Raw genomic sequence first — 20707 nt, forward strand, 5'->3', positions numbered from 1 at the left:
AACACTTCACAGGGGGCAGATGCTGTCTTCCCAGGTGCCTCTTTACTAGACAGTAGAGTAATTAGCTCTCCCACTTCTCAAAAAGTAACTGTAGGCCGTGGTCTGAGAAGAGAGAGATCACTAACTAACCATTGAGGTTTAATTCCATGGTCAAATGATATCTTGTACTGGTATAAATGTTGCTGCTCCCTCTCAGACTTCGGCAAATTAGTAGACAAAGGGTTGCGGTTTCATCAGCAGCCTGCATTTACTAGCTTTCAAAAACTTGTACATTCTTTTAATTGGAGAGCAGATTCAGACCAAATATGCTTTTGGGTGGACAAACATTTCTTTTTAAAACTCCTGAAAACTTTGTAATAGTTTAGAATTTGAGCTCAGGGGCATACCTTTTATATACAGTTAGAAATTTCTTGTTTTTTTCCAACTTAGGCTGCTTTTTCCAAAGAAGATTAAAGGGGAAAAATACGCTTGTTTTTTTTGTGTGTGGGGGTGGGATGGGTAAGTTTGGGGAAAATTGTAGGAATTGCACCCCACTTTGAATCTGGGTCCCAATTAAAAGATATCTCTTGTTCTTCTAGCAGAGGGAAAAGGTATAAAGTAAAGTAGCTCTAAGCTCTTAGGGTTCTAAGATATGCAAATAGTTTTCCCACTTCAGATCTCTGCATAGACTCGGCCGGTGCAAATTACTAAAGCATTCTGTGTGCCTCAGAGAGAGACAATGAGACCGCTACAACAGATGAAAAAGAGTTTCCAGCATGTTTGAAGGTATGCATCAGAAACTTTACTTTATTTTATATAAAATTATATGGTGTTCCCTCTGCATGAATTGTATTGAAAGTGTGTTTGGACTTTAAAAATTGAATTTAAATTGATCTTTAAAGCTTTGAATTTCCTGCTGCCATAAAGAATATAGAGAATTAGCCATTTTTCATGAATTATGGATTACCTTAAGAATTGCTGCCACTCCAAGAAATGCACACTTTTGGATTTGAATTTAAGTTTGTATATTTATCTAAAGAATTTTATAAAGATATAGTCTTCAGCCATATTTTTTTAACCTAAAACAAAAAGAAAAAAATGTGTGCAGTTCCTTACAGTAAAGTTCTATCTTGAGTTAACTGAGCAAGTATTCTTACTAGCAAAACCTTAAGGCAGTTAACAAAAATCCAAGTAAATTAAAAATACTTTTGATATTTGTATTTGTCCGGTTAATAAAGTATTTGTCCAAAGCTCATTTTTTTCCAGAGCTCTTCTTTCTTCCTCATTACTGAAATTTTGCAATATACTTATTTAACCATTGCTACAAAAAGAAAAGAAGTCTTAATTAAACCTTTATATTATTCAAATCCATTTAAAGTCTTTTAGTTAAGCCAGTTTGGGGGGTAGGGGAGGAATCATAATCTCACATCAACTTCTTCAAAAAGTTGGTTTACATCAGCAACAAGCAGTAAGACTGAAGTAGCAACTATCCATCTTAAACTCTCTTGTCTTTTAAGTTTGTTCTTCACTGTTCAACTGCAATGACCACTCCAGCTAATTTTTTTGTATTTCTTTGAGTATATAAGTAAAGAAGGTATCCTTAAACATTTGTTTTAAAATGCACACATCTCAAGGCTTCTTTCCATTGCTACATTTTACCCACACAGTGGCCAGTTCAAAATAAACACTGGGTACGTACGTACGACAATCAGCCTAATGAGAGCAGCCTTAAGACTTTCTGAGATGATTGGCCAAAACATATTTCAGCTTTTGCTGGATTTCATCCTTGTATGGAATATTATCCTTTTGTGGGGTAGTCCTACATATTCTAATTCAAAGGCAATAAGATGATTTCTGGTCTACATACACATATACTGCTACCAGCATGAGTCTGACCAAACTGCGGGAGGCAGTGGAAGACAGGAGTGCCTGGCGTGCTCTGGTCCAGGGGGTCACGAAGAGTCGGACACGACTAAACAACAAAAACACATATACCAACTAAGATGGCAGCCTTGATGGGCAGGGCATTAAATGTGTTACTTAAAAAACAAACAAACACAGGAGAGATGCATTTCAGTGCTGGAAAAGAAAACGGGTAGTGGTGGCAATTATTTTGATTCAGAACTCTACTATATATTTTAGTAGAACTGATTCTTACAGTGTAGAAATGCACATTATTCTATTTAAAAATAAATCACCAACGTACACTCAGCAGTTGACTGATAATGAGACTAGGCCTCAATGTTTCCTTGCACAGTGATATGTTCTAAGTTTAGCACTGTTGTTTTCTGTGTATAGATGTGTGTGTGTGTGTGTGTGTGTGTGTGTGTGTTCGTTCCATCTATCCATCCAATATAATGCTGAAGTCCATTAAAGCTTCACAACACACCTCCTGGAACTATGTACGGTATAGATATGTATATATATAATTGGTTTCTTATTTTATTGGCCAGACCAACTTAACTTTTGCTGTACAAATTGTTGTTGCTGCTGCTGTTTTAAAAAAACTACATTGCACAGCATCTAAATGGAATATAAACTTTATAAATTAATAAGTTTATGGATACATGTTTGTTGTTATGAGTCATTCCTTTCGTGTGGCAGCACCTATACATTGGAATTCCCGGCCTATTGAGATTGAGCTGAAATCATTTCTGTTTCAGCAGGCCTTTCCAGACACCTGATTTGGTTATATTTCAACTTTATTTTATTTTTAAGATGTTTATTGTGTTTTATTGGTTTTAGATGTTTTAAACAATTTTTAAATATGTTTTATCTATTTATTTATTTTGCTTTGCTTTTTAATAATAGATGTGTTTACTACCCTGTGCTCCTTTGGCGGGAAAAATGGAATACACATTTAATAAATGAATGAATGAAAGAAACATTGATAGATTTGCACTCAAAATAAATCATGATTGATATGCCAACAAAGTAACCCTGTTGCTTAAATCTATTTTCATCCATAAACTAATTTTTAATTAGAAATAGTATCTTTGCCCTATTGATATAATAACCTGTAAAACCTTTTTTGTTAACTAAGAAATTACACCGCTACAACTTCTGTAACTTCCTCAACTTTTTCTAATTTCTAATCCGCCCTCAAGACAGAATATTTGAACTTGAATATATGTTAGCCTCAGCCTTCAACTTTGCAGTTACTCTTACACACACACATACAGAGAGAGAGAGAGAGAGAGAGAGAGAGAGAGAGAGAGAGAGAGGTCAACGGGCTTGCCCATGTTGCCTCTTTACAAATCCCATTTCATCAGAGGTGACAGAGAGCTGTGACACACTTAAGAGAAATTTAAGTGTATGGTAAATGTGTGTGTATAGCAATCAGTTGACTGCTTAACTGCACATACAGAGCAGCAGGGTGGGACCACTTAACTCATGTGTGTCTATGAATAAAAAGTTATCTGAATTGGTCTTCAGGAAAAATCTACTGTCAGCAATGGAAAGCACTTCCATATTCATCTGAGAAAACTGAACTATCTAGGAGGACCTGTTGTAAAGGAAAAAGAAAGGAAACAGTGTGGTCTCTTTCTCTACCAAATTGGCAATGAACGTAACACAAATTGCCAGGTAGGACAACCTTGCATATTCTGACTGGAATTTGTTTTCTCCACTGTAGTACCATTAAAACCTGATAGGTTGCTCTGGAGTAAGCAGGGCCGGCTGATGCTCTTGGGAAGCTGGCAGGGAGCACTGCTGATGCCTGCTTTGAACCCAACGTACGGTAGTTACTTTTGTGGTCTGGCCCTGTAAGCAGGACCACGTGGTTGCTTCTAGCCAGCCTTTGGACCATGTGGCTGCACATGGATTGTAAGGAATTAAAAGATTGGCTTAGAGCCACTTGGAGTGCTACCAGCAAGGGCGACTGATAGACGACAGGGCTTACCAGAGGTCGATTTGCCCAAGGCCCCCTGAACATAAGAAGGTGGCAGCTCTGAAACGGGAGAAGAAATTTCACTGTACAAGAACAGGGTGAGCAGAGGAGGTTATTTTATTTATTTAACAAGATTAATATGCCACTTAATCAGAAAAACCGCTAAGTTGCATAAAACAATATAAAAGAAAATAGTGATATTTTTTTTTAAAAAAACAAACCAACTCCCAGTATGTAAGACTTTGGAATTCATAACACTTCCATTTTATAATTTGCTCCTTGTCAATCCCCTTTCCCTTTGATATGTACTTACCTGCAAGGCATGTTATCATTTTTTCTTTCGTATCCTTGCAAATATGAAAAATAGTAGGTGATTTCATGCTCTTGGAACTGATGCACTCTTTCCATAAGTGTTCCTAATGAAATACCTAAAATATTTGGTTCTTTGTTATTTGGTTGGTTGCATTCTACTTTCATGTGTACAGTGGTGCCTCGCAAGACGAAATTAATTGGTTCCGCAAGTTTTTTCTTCTTGTGAGTTTTTCGTCTTGCGAAGCACGGTTTCCCATAGGAATGCATTGAAAATCAATTAATGCGTTCCTAGGGAAACCGCTTGCCAGGCTGGCGGTGCGGAGAAGGGCTTTTCTCCGCACCGCAAGCCTTCAGGACAGGTACGGGAACAGAGGGGAAGGTGCGCAGCGCTTTCCGTCTGTTCCCGGGGCTTGCGTGGGAGGAGGGTTTTTCCTCCCCGCCGCCAACATTCAGAACAGCATTCTGAATGTTGGCGGTGGGAAGGAAAACCCTCCTCCCACCCCAAGTCTTCAGGAAAGCCATCCGATGCCGCGCGGCGGGAGGAGGCGTCGCCCCCCCGCCCGGCATCGGAGCTTCGTTCCGATGCCGCGCGGCGGGAGGAGGCGTTCCCCCCCCGCCCGGCATCGGAGCTTCGTTCCGATGCCGCGCGGCGGGAGGAGGCGTTCCCCCCCCCGCCCGGCATCGGAGCTTCATTCTGATGCCGCACGGCGGGAGGAGGTCCGAGGACAGTGGGGAAGACGCGCTGCGCTTCCCCGCTGTCCCGGAGATTTCCCTATGGGCTGTCGTCTTGCGAGGCAAGCCCATAGGGAAATTCGTTTTGCGAAGCGCCTCCAAAACGGAAAACCCTTTCGTCTAGCGGGTTTTCCGTCTTGCGAGGCGTTCGTCTTGCGGGGTACCACTGTATTATCTACATTAAAATAAATAAAAATGGAAGGGAGGGGATAAAATAAAGATTCTGTTGAACCTTAAAAAAAAACACAACACAACACCAAGTAGCCATAATGAAATTCTTCAAAATATAGATAAAAATGAACAGTTTTGCAGCAAATATATGCAATAAAATTACATATCTAGGCAGGTTTGCTGAAACAAACAAACAAAAAAAGGTTTTGGCGGGTGTCAAAAACAGTACAGTGAAGGCACCTGCTTAATATTAATAGGCAAGGAGATCTAGAGAGTAAGGGATAAATTCCCTGCAGAAGTGCACTTGGAGGGTCGGCAGCCCAGTACCTCAGTGCTAGACAGCCCCGACTGCTGTTGAAAGGTACCAGGAACTCACAGGAACAAGGAAAGCAAGCTACCTTATGCCACTGGTCCATCTAGGACAATATTGTTTAAGCTGACTGGCAGCGGCTCAGGTAGCGGTCTCTCCCGGTTCTTCTTGGAGATGCCAAGAATTGAACCTGTTGATCCTGGACCTGGCTGCACAGGGGCAGAGGAAGAGGAGCAGGCGGCATGCCACGCCCCCAGGACACGCGCAAGCTCCGCCCCCTGCCTGCTCTCTGCCCACCGGTGCCGGAGCGTGAAGCTCCGCCACTGTGGCTACATAGAAGCATCAACTATCGCAATTTTAAAAGGGCATTGTTAGCAATAGAGGGAAGTGTAGTGGTATCAAATTTCCAAATGCAACGCTCTGCATTGCCCATGAGTAGGAAAGGTGATAGAACCTAAGGATAGAATTTATCACAAATGATCCTGTGTTGCCTCCCAAAAGTGTAAGCAGAACTGAGACAGTGTGTGTGTTGCAGTATTAATTCTCTCTGTGCTAAGGGGCTAACTAGAATGCAGCCTTCCATGCAGGGCCGGATTTCGGTTTGTTGAGGCCCTCAGCTACTGAAGGTAATGGGGCCCTTTCTATGTCCAGTTGTCCTTTGTCAACAACAAACTGTCACTGTTTATGGACCTAATAGGTATCTAAAGCCATTTGCATGTTTCCATGCAACCAGTCCATGCAGATTGTAGGCACCCTATACAGTGGTACCTCTGGTTATGTACTTACCGTATTTTTCACTCTATAACACGCACCAGACCATAACACGCACGTAGTTTTTAGAGGAGGAAAACAAGAAAAAAAATATTCTAAACGAAATAGTGGATATATGATTTTTGTGGTTCATGCTGTGGCCACAGACATGTGATCTGACAGTGAGTTTGGAGTAGCCCAATGCAAAAATCCTGAGGATCCATGTGGATCCATGCTTTGTAACCACGGAGGAGGGAAGGAAGGGGAACCATGGATCCTCTGCTCACAACTGCAGCAGATTCCCCCTCGCCACCTGCAGGCATTCGCTCCATAACACGCACAGACATTTCCCCTTACCTTCTAGAGGAAAAAAGTGAGTGTTATGGTGCAAAAAATACGGTAATTCGTTCCGGAGGTCCATTCTTAACCTGAAACTGTTCTTAACCTGAAGCACCACTTTAGCTAATGGGGCTTCCTGCTGCTGCCACACCGCTGGAGCACAATTTCTGTTCTCATCCTGAAGCAAAGTTTTTAACCCGAGGTAATATTTCTGGGTTAGCGGAGTCTGTTACCTGAAGTATATGTAACCTGAAGCGTCAGTAACCCGAGGTACTACTGTATATAGAAATGATCAAACCAGTGATATTTTAGGGAGCAGGCTAGCAGATGGGGCCCATTACTTACATCATAAGAGCCTACACAACACAAAACACTCTTGCTGTATGTAGGTTTGATTTTATTTGTTTTTTATCTTATATTTTGGAAATGTACATCCAGTTTCTTTTTTCCTTTACATTTTTTGGGGGCCCACAAGAGAGTGGAGCCCCAAGCTATAGCTTATTAAGCTTGTATGTAAATCTGGCGCTGCTTCCATGTGTGAGAATGCAGATCTGGCACACCGTGGGAAAAGTGGAAAGGCAAAGTAAGGAAGAGAAGCGGTGGGCAAGAATACCGGGTACTGAAAAGTTTTCTTCTTGATGCATTGGCCACTATAACCACTACCACCCCCATTGCCTTTATCCCAAGTGAGCTTCCTTCCAGTTTCTGAACCACAGTCGCTGCGGGGAGCATGGTAGCTGCAGAAGGGGTTTCAGGGTCGGAAGCAGGAAGCAGAAGTAGGATTCACCACTCCTCTCTGATTCACTGCGCCTCCTATTTGAACTGATAGTTCCACAGCAGAACTGCATTCTAGCACACCACTGCTGTCATGGGGTTTTGAAGGGGAGAGGTTAGCTCTCGCAGAAGGCACAAATCTCAAATCCCTGACTCTGCCCTCCATGTGCTCCAAGATCAGGTTTACCACCCCTTCCTCTGTTTTTCTTTCTTTCGGTGTGAGCACATCGCTGCAGCCACTTTCTTTTGTCTTTTGGGTGATTAGAGATTCTTTTACTCTTTAGGACTAAGGCTTGTGTATGTACTGATTATTTGCAGCCCTGTTTAAAGTAGCAACCACATACTCGGTCTCTTTCATTTTTGTGTATTAAACCAATCTTTTTCTGCTTCCTGGTGCAACAAGTTATTTCTTAGGCATGCATACTTGAAATAGACACATGTCCTGACTCCACATGAAAGCTTCCATTCCTCTCAAGAGCACACACTGGGTCTATATCAGTGGGTGGATAAAAATCAATGATTTTTTAAAAAATAATCAGATTTTTTAAAATTTAAATTGGTTTTTTTTATTTAAATTGGATTTTTTTTTAAAAAATGGGATTTTTAAAAATAAAATGCTTTCGGAGCAAAAATATTTCTATTTAAGTTACATTATAGTCCAAAGGTTATTCATCAGAAAACAAGGATTTGTTTTTAACTGTGTAGCATAAGGCTTTATATGCAATGTTTTTGGTAAATAAATTCCATTAATCCATTCACTATGTCATGGCCTTCCAGAGGTTTCTGTAAGATTTTGGGGGGCATTTTTTTTCTAACGATAAGATACAGATGCTTTTTTTTTTTTTTGCAGTTCTCAAAAGGGTGGATTTGTGTCTGCAGAGGTAACATGCCTTTTCTTCACAGGAAAAATGTTATAAAATACACATACAGAGTTAAGGGGAAAATCTTAATCCCATTGTTTCTTTGCAAATTTTATATACACAGGATCAACCCCTAACCTCTGAAAAGCAGAGGTTCGATGAATAGATTGTCTGGAGTAGAATAGATTTGCACAAGTAGCTAAGTGTGAAGCAATAAAAATGAAAGTGCAACCTTGTGAGCAGAATACAGTTGTACCTTGGTTGCCGAACACCTTGGTACTCGTACGTTTCGACTCGTGAATGAAGGAAACCCGGAAGTGACTGTTCCGCTTTTCGAATGATTTTTGGAAGCCGAACGTCCAACATGGCTTCCATGGCTTCCAACTGAGTGCAGGAAGCTCCTGCAGCCAATCGGAAGCTGCACCTTGGTTTTTGAACAGTTCTGGGAGTTGAACAGACTCCCGGAACAGATTAAGTGTGACAACCAAGGTACGACTGTACTCCACAGTCTTCGGATCTTTGTGTAATAATTGTGCAAGTCAGCTGCATGTCTAGGCAACTCAGACTTGAGTCAAGTGCTGAAGGCACTTCATGGCTGGCAACCTCTTTCCAATCTCACTGGGTTCCAAAAACTGCACTATCACAATTGAATAGGCGCCTGAATGTAGAAGCAAATCTAAAGAGGTGGGTGATGGTGGTTGTGGAAATACAGAAGTTTTTTCATGTGTGTTAAAACTCAGTCTAAGTGTTTGTCTGTTTTTTAAAGTTTAACCACATCAGTTAACGAACATGGCTACATATGCTATAATGTTTCAGTTAAATAAATTGCTTAAGTTGTTATTAAGGAAATGATTATTTTTCTCCTTCCAATAAAGCATAGCAGAAAAGTTGTCCAAAAATAAACAGTTAACTTATTAAACCTCACAATAATTTCATAATTATCTGTCTATGTATTTCTAATAGTATAACCAAATCAGTAATTTTTGATATAACTGTAAAAACTACTCTGACAATTTATTATTCCAAAAATGAAACCTTCATCTGGTTGTAAATATTAAGATTATACCAGCAAGAATGAGTCTTTCTGTAAAAAAAGTAATTTAAATCGAGTCTTACTGACTAGTGATTTAAATCTCGATTTAAATTGTGATTTAAATTGATTTGATTTAAATCAAATCCACCCTGGTCTATATATGGGGTGGACATGTATGTGGGTTCAGATATACATCTGTAATGTTACTAAACTAGGGGAGATTAGCAGCCAAACCTAACAAGTTAGCCTGCGAAGGGGCTAAGTCCACAGAGCTGTATTGCTGATAGACGGATACTCAGACCATAGAACTACAATTGGTAGAGAGGACTCAGTGTGATGTCATTTCCCCTCCTCTCCTGGAAAGGAAGAAGCATATAGCACTTCCAGTTCCTTTGACATGCCTGAAGCTGGTTATACTGTGAATATCAGCATTTTGCTTTTAACTTTGCTGCCAAGGATGGGATTTGAAACTCTGTTCGACCGACACACGTGGGCACCTGGAGGGATAAATTGCAATTAATTGCAATTAATATATCCTCTTCTACCCATTAAAACCCATCCCATATAAACTGGCTTGGACAGCCAGCTACAGTCTTTAAAAAGACACATGGAGGCTGTTCTTCCCAACATTTCTCCTGAAGAGTTTCAATTATAAATCTAGACATAAAATTTGGCACTCACCCTTTCATCCTTGACCGTGTGTGTTAGCAACAAAAATAAGATTCAATGGACAATTTATGCTCCCACTTTTGTCTCTTACCTTCTCCAATATCTTTTCCGTACCATAAAATAAAATTGGGAATCATTTGAGCCATTTCATTTTAATTTCTGGATCCTCCCCCTTACCACAAAGCAATAACAAACATCAACAAAGCAAATCAGTTTGTATTCCAGTTATGACTTTAGCCTGAGATCTTGTATGTTTTTATCGACATTGAACTCCTTTTTACAGCACCATCTGTTGAATATAACTAGAATTTCAGTGTAACATTGTACCCAAACATTGTTCCAAAATTAGATTAAAAAGAAAAGCACACTGGCTACATTATGCCAGAAACAAATAAATCCATTCATTTGAGCGTCTGTGCAACCTCATCTTTGGGAGCCAATCACTTTGAGATGTATGAAGAGCTTTTATAATGATGGTGATTATGATGAGGGGGAGACTAGGTAAGGAACAATACACAATGGCCTTCAAGCAAAAAGAAAGGAAAAAAGAGTGTCATAGCGGAGAGCCTTTTAATGTAGGTGGGAAGTACCGCAGGGTGTATATTAACTGTAAGCGATAGCATTACATCTCTGCTTTAGACAGAGGCAGGCATTTATCAGAACCCAAACAAACAGATTGTTCCAGCACTACACTGCTTTTTATAAGAAACACTGAGAAGTTCCACAGAGCACAGCACATTTCCTAGCGCAGACTTGAAACGCGGTAGAAAACTGATATATAAGATGGCGACTATCCCTTGATTTTTAAAAACCATTATTTGCACCTGATTACAGCCAATATTTCCTTTTTTTATATATAAGATATTTATTAACGTTTAAACATTACAAAGAAAAAAAGGAAAGAGAAACAAAAGAAAAATACAAACAATAAACAATTACAAAACCTCAGAAACAAAAGTCAATACAGTAATCAACAATACAAAAAAGGCAAAAAAAAGAAAAACATTTAAAAAACCCAAACAAGAACAAACAAGAATAAAAAGAACCCCGTATTTTCATATCCTTATCTTTCATTTGCTTATTTCCTCGACTTCCTCACACCTCCTTTTTTGTATTCTAGTTCAATTGATTATTCCAGCAAGTTCTTTCCCTCTTTCTCAAATTTAGTTCCATAATTTATCTTAACACAATTTAGCCTTAAATTTACCCCTTTACCCAATGTCGATCTATTCATACTTAATTCTTTATAGTATTTCTACTAAAGTCATGTAGCTTCTTTCCAGCATCCTTCTAACATTCATTAATTTTAGAATATTTCTGTAAATATACTTTAAATTTTTTCCAATCTTCTTCCACCGACTCTTCTCCCTGGTCTCGGATTCTGCCAGTCATTTCCGCCAGTTCCATGTAATCCATCAGCTTCATCTGCCATTCTTCCCTGGTAGGTAGGTCTTGTGTCTTCCAATGCTTAGCGATGAGTATTCTTGCTGCTGTTGTGGCGTACATGAAAAAAACTCTGTCCTTCTTTGGCACCAATTGGCCCACCACGCCCAGGAGAAAGGCCTCTGGTTTCTTTATAAACGTATATTTAAATACCTTTTTCATTTCATTATAGATCATCTCCCAGAATGCCTTAATCTTTGGGCATGTCCACCAAAGGTGAAAGAATGTACCTTCAATTTCATTACATTTCCAACATTTATTATCGGGCAAATGATAAATTTTTGCAAGCTTGACTGGTGTTATGTACCACCTGTAAATCATTTTCATTAAATTCTCTTTTAAGGCATTCCATGCCGTAAATTTCATACCGGTGGTCCATAACTGTTCCCAGTCAGCCATCATAATATTATGTCCAACATCCTGTGCCCATTTAATCATAGCAGATTTCACCATTTCATCCTGAGTATTCCATTTCAACAGCAAGTTATACATTCTTGACAAATTCTTAACTTTAGGGTCTAACAATTCTGTTTCCAGCTTTGATTTTTCCACCTGAAAACCTAGTTTTTTATCCTGATTACAGTTGTGCCTCGCAAGACGAAAAGAATCCGTTCTGTGATTCTCTTCGTCTAGCGGTTTTTTCGTCTTGCGAAGCAAGCCCATTGAAGGATTAGCGAATTAGCGCTATTAGCGGCTTTTAGCGGCTTTTAGTGGCTTATCTGCTGATCAGATCAGCTGATAAGTGGCTTAGCGGCTTAGAAAAAGGGGGGGAAGGGAAAAAAACCAGCAGGAACTCGCAAGACATTGTCGTCTTGCGAAGCAAGCCCATAGGAAATTCGTTTTGCGAAGCACCTCCAGAACGGAAAACTCTTTCGTCTAGCGAGTTTTCCGTCTTGCGAGGCATTCGTCTTGCGGGGCACCACTGTATATGCCTCCATTATTTGGTAATAATGGAGCCAATCTCGCACTCTGTTTTTTAATTTTTCAAAGCTCTGTAATTTTAATCTGTCACCCTCTTGTTCCAAAATTTCCCAATACTTTGGCCATTTGGCCTCCATATTGAGTTTTTTCTGGGCCTTTGCCTCCATAGGTGACAGCCATCTTGGGGCTTTATTTTCTAACAAATCCTTATATCTTATCCAGACATTAAACAGTGCTTTTCTTACAATATGGTTTTTGAATGCTTTGACCTTATCATACCACAAATAAGCATGCCAACCAAATACATTATTGAAACCTTCCAAATCCAAAACATCCGTGTTTTCAAGAAGCATTCATTCTCTCAGCCAGCAAAAAGCGGTTGATTCATAATAAAGTTTTAAGTCTGGCAGGGCAAATCCCCCTCTTTCTTTAGCATCAGTTAAAATCTTAAATTTTATACGAGGCTTCTTGCCCTGCCAGACAAATCTAGAAATATCTCTCTGCCACTTCTTGAAACAGTCCATTTTGTCCAAAATTTGCAGTGATTGAAACAGAAATAACATTCTTGGCAATACATTCATTTTTATCACAGCAATTCGGCCTAGCAACGATAGCTTCAAATTTGACCATACAGTGGTGCCCCGCAAGATGAATGCCTCGCAAGACGGAAAACTCGCTAGACGAAAGGGTTTTCCGTTTTTGAGCTGCTTCGCAAGACGAATTTCCCTATGGGCTTGCTTCGCAAGACGAAAACGTCTTGCAAGTTTGTTTCCTTTTTCTGAACACCATTAATACAGTTGCGACTTCGAGGAGCAACTCATAGAACACAGTGTACATAGTAGCCTTTTTTGAGGTTTTTAAAGACTTTGGTGATTTTTGAAGCTTTTCCAAAACTTCTTTTGCAGCCATTTGGTAAGTTAAGCTTTTAAAACTTTTTTTTTTGGGGGGTGGATTTTGGGTTGGGGTGTTTGGAATTCAAGGACTTGGTGTTGGGAAGGGGTTTGCAAGAATCTGGAAGCTTATGTGTTTTTTCTGTATTTTTATGATTTTCTGTGACCATTGGGCCACTCTGCTGTTTTTTTAAAAAAATTCTGGATTTGAATTTCTGTGTGCTGGGTGGCTGGGGGAACAGTTGGGGAGGGGTTTGCAAGAATCTGGAAGCTTGTGGTTTTTTTCCTGCATTTTTATGATTTTCTGTGACCATTGGGCCACTCTGCTGTTTTTTTAAAAAAATTCTGGGTTTGAATTTTGAAATGCTCTTTATAGTATGTGTGACTTTAAAGAGCACTTAATAAACACTTGTTGTACCAAATTTGGCTTTGTTTGGACTTTTTTTGACCATAGGAACGCATTAATTGATTTTCAATGCATTCCTATGGGAAACCGTGCTTCGCAAGACGAAAAATTCGCTAGACAAAAAAATTCGCGGAATGAATTAATTTCGTCTTGCGAGGCACCACTGTATTTCTAAATCTTTTTTCACTTCAGTCCAACATTTTTCATAATTATCCTTAAATAGATTCACATTCTTAGCAGTCATATTAACCCCTAAATATTTCACTTTCTTAACCAGTGTCAGACCTGTCTCCCTCTGAAACTTCTCTCTCTCAATCACATTCAGGTTTTTCTCCAGAACCTTAGTTTTCATCTTATTCAGCTTAAAACCTGCTACCTGGCCAAATTCTTGAATCAGTTCTAATACTCTTTTTGTACTTGATTCTGGCTCCTGTAAAGTCAATACTAGGTCATCTGCAAATGCTTTCAGTTTGTACTGTTTAGCTCCCACTTGTATACCTTTAACCAATTGGTCTACAGCCAATATTTCCAAAGCAAAATAACATGCTTTCTCGATAGCATATATCCAATATGGGGACTTCCGGCTGGTTTGCTTCCAAGAAAATCTACACCCTTGCTTTGCCTGTTGGTGGTAGAGGCTGATAGTCATTTTTGCTTGCCTAGCTAACAGCGGGTGGCGCTGAGCCTCTTGGGCTTGCCGATCAGAAGGTCGGCAGTTCAAATCCCTGTGACAGGGTGAGCTCCCATTGCTCGGTCCCTGCTCCTGCCAACCTAGCAGTTCGAAAGCATTCCAGTTCAAGTAGATAAATAGGTACCGCTCCAGCAGGAAGGTAAACGGTGTTTCCGTGTGCTGCTCTTGTTTCGGTGTTCCGTTGCACCAGAAGCGGCTTAGTCATGCTGGCCACATGACGCAGAAAAACTGTCTGCAGACAAACGCTGGCTCCCTTGGCCTGTAAAGCAAGGTGAGAGCCACATCCTCAGAGTCATCTGCGACTGGACTTAACTGTCAGGGGTCCTTTACCTTTACCTTTTAACTAACAGCTCTAATTGCTGAATTGTTCAAAAACTAGCAGAACTGACAGGATATGACAGAACTCAGAGCCTTCATTTAACTTTCCCCCTGTCATGATACCCAAGCTGGAGGCAGTAGGGAAGGTGGTGGTGGGGAGAACAGGAAGAGTGGATGTGGCTGAAAACCATTTAGAAAGGAAGAGAGAAAAGGGGAACACCCCTTATACAACAATGTTTGGTTTTCCATCTGAGGGATTGTCTTCCCTGTTAGTATCTTCGCTCACAGGCAGAGGTACCTGGCCTCCCCCGAGGCAATTGAGCGAGATACTGTGTTTACCTTCCGTCTGCGACCCCGGCAGGCTAGGTAAACAAACCCGGCGATTCTTCTCATTAGTCGTGAGAAAGAACACACCCTCTGCTTCTCCCAGGGAGGAGAAATGAGACAGACAGGAATCCTTTTACCCTCTGCTTCTCTGCTTCTCTCTCCCTCCCTGCATTCTCCCAGGGAGGAGAAATGAGACAGACAGGAATCCTTTTACATGTTTTATTCCTGTCACTCAACAGTACATAGAAATGCGACTGTTCCCTTCAGACTCCATCAGAAGAGACTCAAACTCCACCCCTGTACTTCCAGCACAGGTCATATAACACTCTGAGCTAACATCCGGTGCTCAGTACAGAGAATAGGCTCCACCTTTTCCCCAGCAGTACAGCAGCAAACCACAACATCCTGTTTTGCATTCCAGCAATCTGGAGCTGGCTTTTGCATTGGTGCTTTTTCCCAACATTCCCACTAAGCATTTTTTGTACTTCTGCAAACCTAGGGTTCCCTTGGGTGTTTTGATGTGCATGGGTCATGCCATTTGGGCTACTTAAGGATCAGTGCTCACTGCTGAACATCACAAACAGAGGGAATTATACAGAATTCTATGAGGTTCCCCCCACCACCACCGTAGCTACCATGCCATCAAGATTATTGTCTGAGACAACTGCTAATCAAAGCAAGAATACTGCACACAAGAGAATGAGTCATTTGCTTCAGTTCTGGGAATCATGAGCACAGATGCACACACAGTTACATTAGTGGTCATGCAGGATTCAGATCGGATAACACACAAGATTTCGTATGCAGTCTACTATCATGAGATGCGACCTGTTGCACTCCGATTATAGCCGATATGTGTGGGTGGAGAATATTCTTTTTTCATCCACGAATTCCCTGCTGGATTGGAGTGGTTGACTTCATTTTTGTTTCTGAAAGTGCAATGCAACTGGCAAATGATAAAACAAAGCTGAACAGATGTTCCATTTTGAATGGGAAAAGGCTTGCTTTGCTTATTGGAGAGCTCCCAGGGAAATCTTCCAGAAGATCCTAACAATAATCGGAAGCTACAGACAACGTTGCACTTTTCCTGGCGCTAGTCAGGGACAGAGAGGAAAAAAGGAGCCTGTGAACCTCATGTGAATTTGAGGGGGACACCATAAAGACAAAGGGCACCGCCCAGCCACTTCCAAGTCCCAGTGATTTTGAGGAGACAGAGGAAACACCTGCTTACCTCTCCTGCTGAAATTAAATGGGACTTAGAAAGGCTTTGAGCCAGTGTGGTGTAGTGGTTAAGAGCGGTAGACTCGTAATCTGGTGAACCGGTTTCAGTTCCCCGCTCCTCCACGTGCACCTTGGGCCAGTCACACTTCTCTGAAGTCTCTCAGCCCCACTCACCTCACAGAGTGTTTGTTGTGGGGGAGGAAGGGAAAAGGAGAATGTTAGCCGCTTTGAGACTCCTTAGGGTAGTGATAAAGCGGAATATCAAATCCAAACTCTGCTCTTCTTTGGGTCCTGCTCAGAGATGGTGCTTCATTGGAGCTGTTAATGGCAATCTTGTCACATGGCAAGTTCACTTCAAACCTTTCCTTTGAAATGCATTATGAAATCCCCAGTTATTACAAATAGGTCAATGGTACCGGGTTGGTCCAACTCATATTATCTGAACGCCACCCATAACTCCAACTGCCCAGCAATTCCTCTTATTGCTGCCATTTCCTAGGTAACCAAACAGCCAGCCGTAGAAATGGAATGTGCAAAGGGAAGAAGGAACCCAATCTGGAAGTATTTCTATTTGTGTCTTGTTTAAACGTATTCCTAATTCTCAAGAGTTATCTACGATTGACGTCAGAAAACACACAACACAAGAGGCGGAGGAGAGGTTAGGTCAGCATGGAAGAATGCAGAACTTTCAAGATGTTGTGCATTTGAAAGTTTTGACTTTAGAGTTTAACTATTTCACTGCACGAAACCCACGCATTTAGGATAGTTTTATGATCCAAGACATTGAACTTTGGAAAGAAGACCGCATCACTGAAATTCTGTGCCATCCGCAAATCTACTCTAGGTTTTTTTAAAAGCAGTTTTTCCAAATGCACAAATCCCACCCCACACTAAAATACAAAGGCCAAATGCACACAAAGATTGCTTTGCTCTTTGCTGGCACTCTGTATCAGTTGCAGTTTCATCATCATCATCCTTCACCCGAAGTTCTCCGGGTGGTACACAAGATAAAAATACAGGGTAAAAGCACAAAATAAATTGTTAAAGTGCAGACTTTTCAGTACTGACTGCTCTTAGCTCACAGAGGAAATAAGACAACTCTTGACATGATATGGTATTATTGTTTGGGTATCTGTGGGCTCAGGGAGTGTGGGGCATACATATGGGGGGAAAGAAAAGAAAAACCTCTCGCACCCCCATGCTAGGCTCAAAACATCCCTGTACAGTGTCAGACCTTGGCTTGTTTTTGTCTTAGCCAGCAAGGACTCCAAAAACCGTCCCCTGCAGCTAGAGTTCTTCTCTTCCCTCTAGTTTCTTCTCACTTGACCCTTCCGCTGAGTTCTTACAGTACTGATTTACTTACTGTACTTTTCTGTGTATAAGACCATGATTTTTGATTTTTTATTTAAAAATCATGCTAAAATGTGATGGTCGTTTTATACATGGGTAGTGCATAGGGTGGACATTTGATTGGTTGCTGGCGTGGCTGTCAGCGGCTATTGTGCATGTTATTGGTTGCTGCATCAATGGGTGGTGTTAATTTTGTGATGCTCTGGCAGGTGGGCGGGCGATTGGCAGCTTCCGCTGCTGATGGTTCCCCAAAATAGGGGTAGTCTTATACACGGGGGCTTCTTATAGATGGAAAAGTATGGTATTTTGTTCTTTCTCAGTTTAACAGATGTCATAGGGCAGGCCCCAACTCTATCTCAGAGAGACTCCCAGACTGACAGCTGCTAGACCTAGCAGACTCACTGAGCTAGGTAGGCCAATGCAGAAAATAATACCTCCAGACAAACTGAAGGACAGTGCAATGTATGTTTATGCCTTGAATGTATTCTGAGAGTGCCAAGTCTGTTAGAACCTCAACAGATCTCGCAAAATGCATGCTGGTCTATGGATTATCTTAAAAATACATTCAAATGAGACAAATCGACTGATATTTGTCTTTATGTGTGTGGTGCATGCTCTGGTTATCTCCTGCTTGGACTACTGCAATGTGCTCTACATGGGGCTACCTTTGAAGGTGACCCAGAAACTACAACTAATCCAGAATGCAGCAGCTAGACTTCTGACTGGGGGCAGCCGCCAAGACCACATAACCCTGGTCCTGAAAGACCTACATTGGCTACCAGTACGTTTCCGAACACAATTCAAAGTGTTGGTGTTGACCTTTAAAGCCCTAAACGGCCTCAGCCCAGTATACCTGAAGGAGTGTCTCCACCCCCATCATTCAGCCCAGACACTGACGTCCAGCGCTGAGGGCCTTCTGGCGGTTCCCTCACTGCAAGAAGCAAAGCTACAGGGAACCAGGCAGAGGGCCTTCTTGGTAGTGGCGCCTGCCCTGTGGAATGCCCTCCCATCAGATGTCAAAGAGATAAACAACTACCTGACATTTAGAAGACATCTGAAGGCAGCCCTGTTCAGGGAAGTTTTTAATGTGTGACATTTTAATGTATTTTTAATCTTTGTTGGAAGCCACCCAGAGTGGCTGTACCCAGCCAGATGGGTGGGGTACAAATAATAACAACTTCTTCTTCTTCTTCTTCTTCTTCTTCTTCTTCTTCTTCTTCTTCTATAAAAAAGCCACAACAAAGCTGCAATAAATGCTGCACAAGTTGCTCCTTCTGCCAGGTGACTCAGTGGAGTCACAGTAAAGCCAAGCATCCCTAGTCACAGAGCTCTACCACCCCTGAACTTACCACAAACCTGTAAGCTCCACCGCCTGGCTCCACCCCCAGACTGCTCTGAGTCCCTGCCACCTCCAGGCACTAAACACGTACCCAAACTATTGATATGAGGAGGTGGCAAGGAACATGATTTTGGTTGCATGTATGAAGAGCTCAACCTCTCACACTAGACAGTATCTGCCATCACTTTAGATTTAGCGATTAACATAAAATAAAACCCATCAAAGCAAAACAGATACTCAAAGTTTCGGCACTGAATAACAGCTGCATCGCCAAATAAAGCTTACTCGTTCAGCCATTATTTGCAAAGCATTCAAATGGCTTATCCAGGCAATTGTGGAGATTTTTAAACAACAAATAAAAATAATACTCAATGTGAATTTTTGTGCGCATGATTTCAACTTCACAATGCACGAAAGTTTCAGTGTCCGTAACGATTTTATCTTTTTCTGAGAGCTGCTTCAGTTTGCTTTCCTGCCTAGGTTTCTGCCTGCCGCTTCTAATCCTCATTTTTATTCCTGTTGGTTATCTGATCTCTTTGATCCTTCAGAGGAGGCCTTGAACTCTGGTTTTATTCCTAATGGAGTCCACTGGCAAGAAGTGGTGTTGTTTTTTTCTCCTGTGGTTTTGCAGTCTTTATCACATTTGAGCTTTTTGTTTACTTTTCATAGGTTTTTGTAGCTTTTTTATATTTTCTGGAGATTCTGGACATTTTGTAGCACAAGAAAAGCTACCCAAACACTTGATACTTGTAGCAAAATCTTCAGCCACTGAGAAAACGGCCTTTTAATTTTTATCTTGTGTTTTCATTAAACAAAGAAGGAGTTGGGGGGGAGGGAGCAGAGAGAGAGAAGGCAACGTTTAAACAATATGGTCCAAGATACAGTCTGAAGACACATGAGGCCACTTAGCTTGATGAGCCAAGCAGGTCTGGGTCTGGTAAACACCTGAGCAGGTGACTCTCTGCAAACTGCAAGTACACTGCCATGGGCTCCCTGACAGAAGAAAGGAGGGCTATAAGTGTGAGAAAATAAATAAATATGGCAGTACAGTAGTACCTCTGGTTACGTACTTAATTTGTTCCGGAGGTCCGTTCTTAACCTGAAACTGTTCTTAACCTGAAGCACCACTTTAGCTAATGGGGCCTCCCACTGCTGCCGTGCCACCGGAGCACAATTTCTGTTCTCATCCTGAAGCAAAGTTCTTAACCTGAGGTACTATTTCTGGGTTAGCAGTCTGTAACCTGAAGCGTATGTAACCTGAAGCGTATATAACCCGAGGTACCACTGTATAGAAAATTCAGATTATAGACAGGGACAATATAAATACATCCAGAAGTCTGCAGAAATTCAACCATGTCAATCAGCCTAATGAATGATTTCCCTTTCTAAAGTTACTAATGATGGGGATAATTCAAACCAAAAAAGGAATGTCTGAGGTCAGACTTTTTAGCTGTCCTCTCTAATCTTAATTAATTAATTAAATTTGTATTTATTTGAAGATCACAGGGCGGTTCATGACAGAAAAATACATAATAAAATATAACCCCCTTCCCACAAATACATTGGCAACTGGCTGGTAGTTACTTAGATTTTTTGAATACGGGGACAGTTTCTTGAGGAGTGGTGTTACCACTGCCTCTTTCAAGCAGGCAGGGACCACACCCTCTTGCAAGGATGCATTTATCACTTCCCTAGCCCAGCCAGCTGTCCCTTCAGTGCCAGTTTTTATCAGCCAAGAGGGGCATGGGTCCAGAGTGCAAGTGGTTGTCCTGACCAATCCAACCACGTTATCCACATCCTTGAGCCTTACTAACTGGAACTCACCCAACAGAACACAACTAGACAGTGCTCTGGAAATCCCTTGAGAATTCAACTGTTGTAATAGTGGAGTGAAGACCTCAGTTGACACAAGTGATTTTGTCATCAAAATGCTTTGCCAACAAGTCACAGCTAGTTGCTGTCGGTTCTACCACCACCTTTGGG

General features: G+C 41.2%; 1 long non-coding RNA gene across 2 annotated transcripts in view; it reads left to right on the plus strand.

Moving 5' to 3' along the window:
- The first annotated feature begins 604 nt into the window (after window positions 1-604).
- Window positions 605-20707, plus strand: part of LOC308596232 — a 65337-nt gene continuing 45234 nt past the window's right edge. For both annotated transcript variants that reach the window (XR_014012416.1, XR_014012417.1), the window contains exon 1: window positions 605-765. This is a non-coding gene — a long non-coding RNA (uncharacterized lncRNA). The remainder of the gene's footprint in view (window positions 766-20707) is intronic.

This window comes from Podarcis bocagei (assembly GCF_964188305.1).
Source record: "Podarcis bocagei genome assembly, chromosome: 1".
NCBI lineage: Eukaryota > Metazoa > Chordata > Lepidosauria > Squamata > Lacertidae > Podarcis > Podarcis bocagei.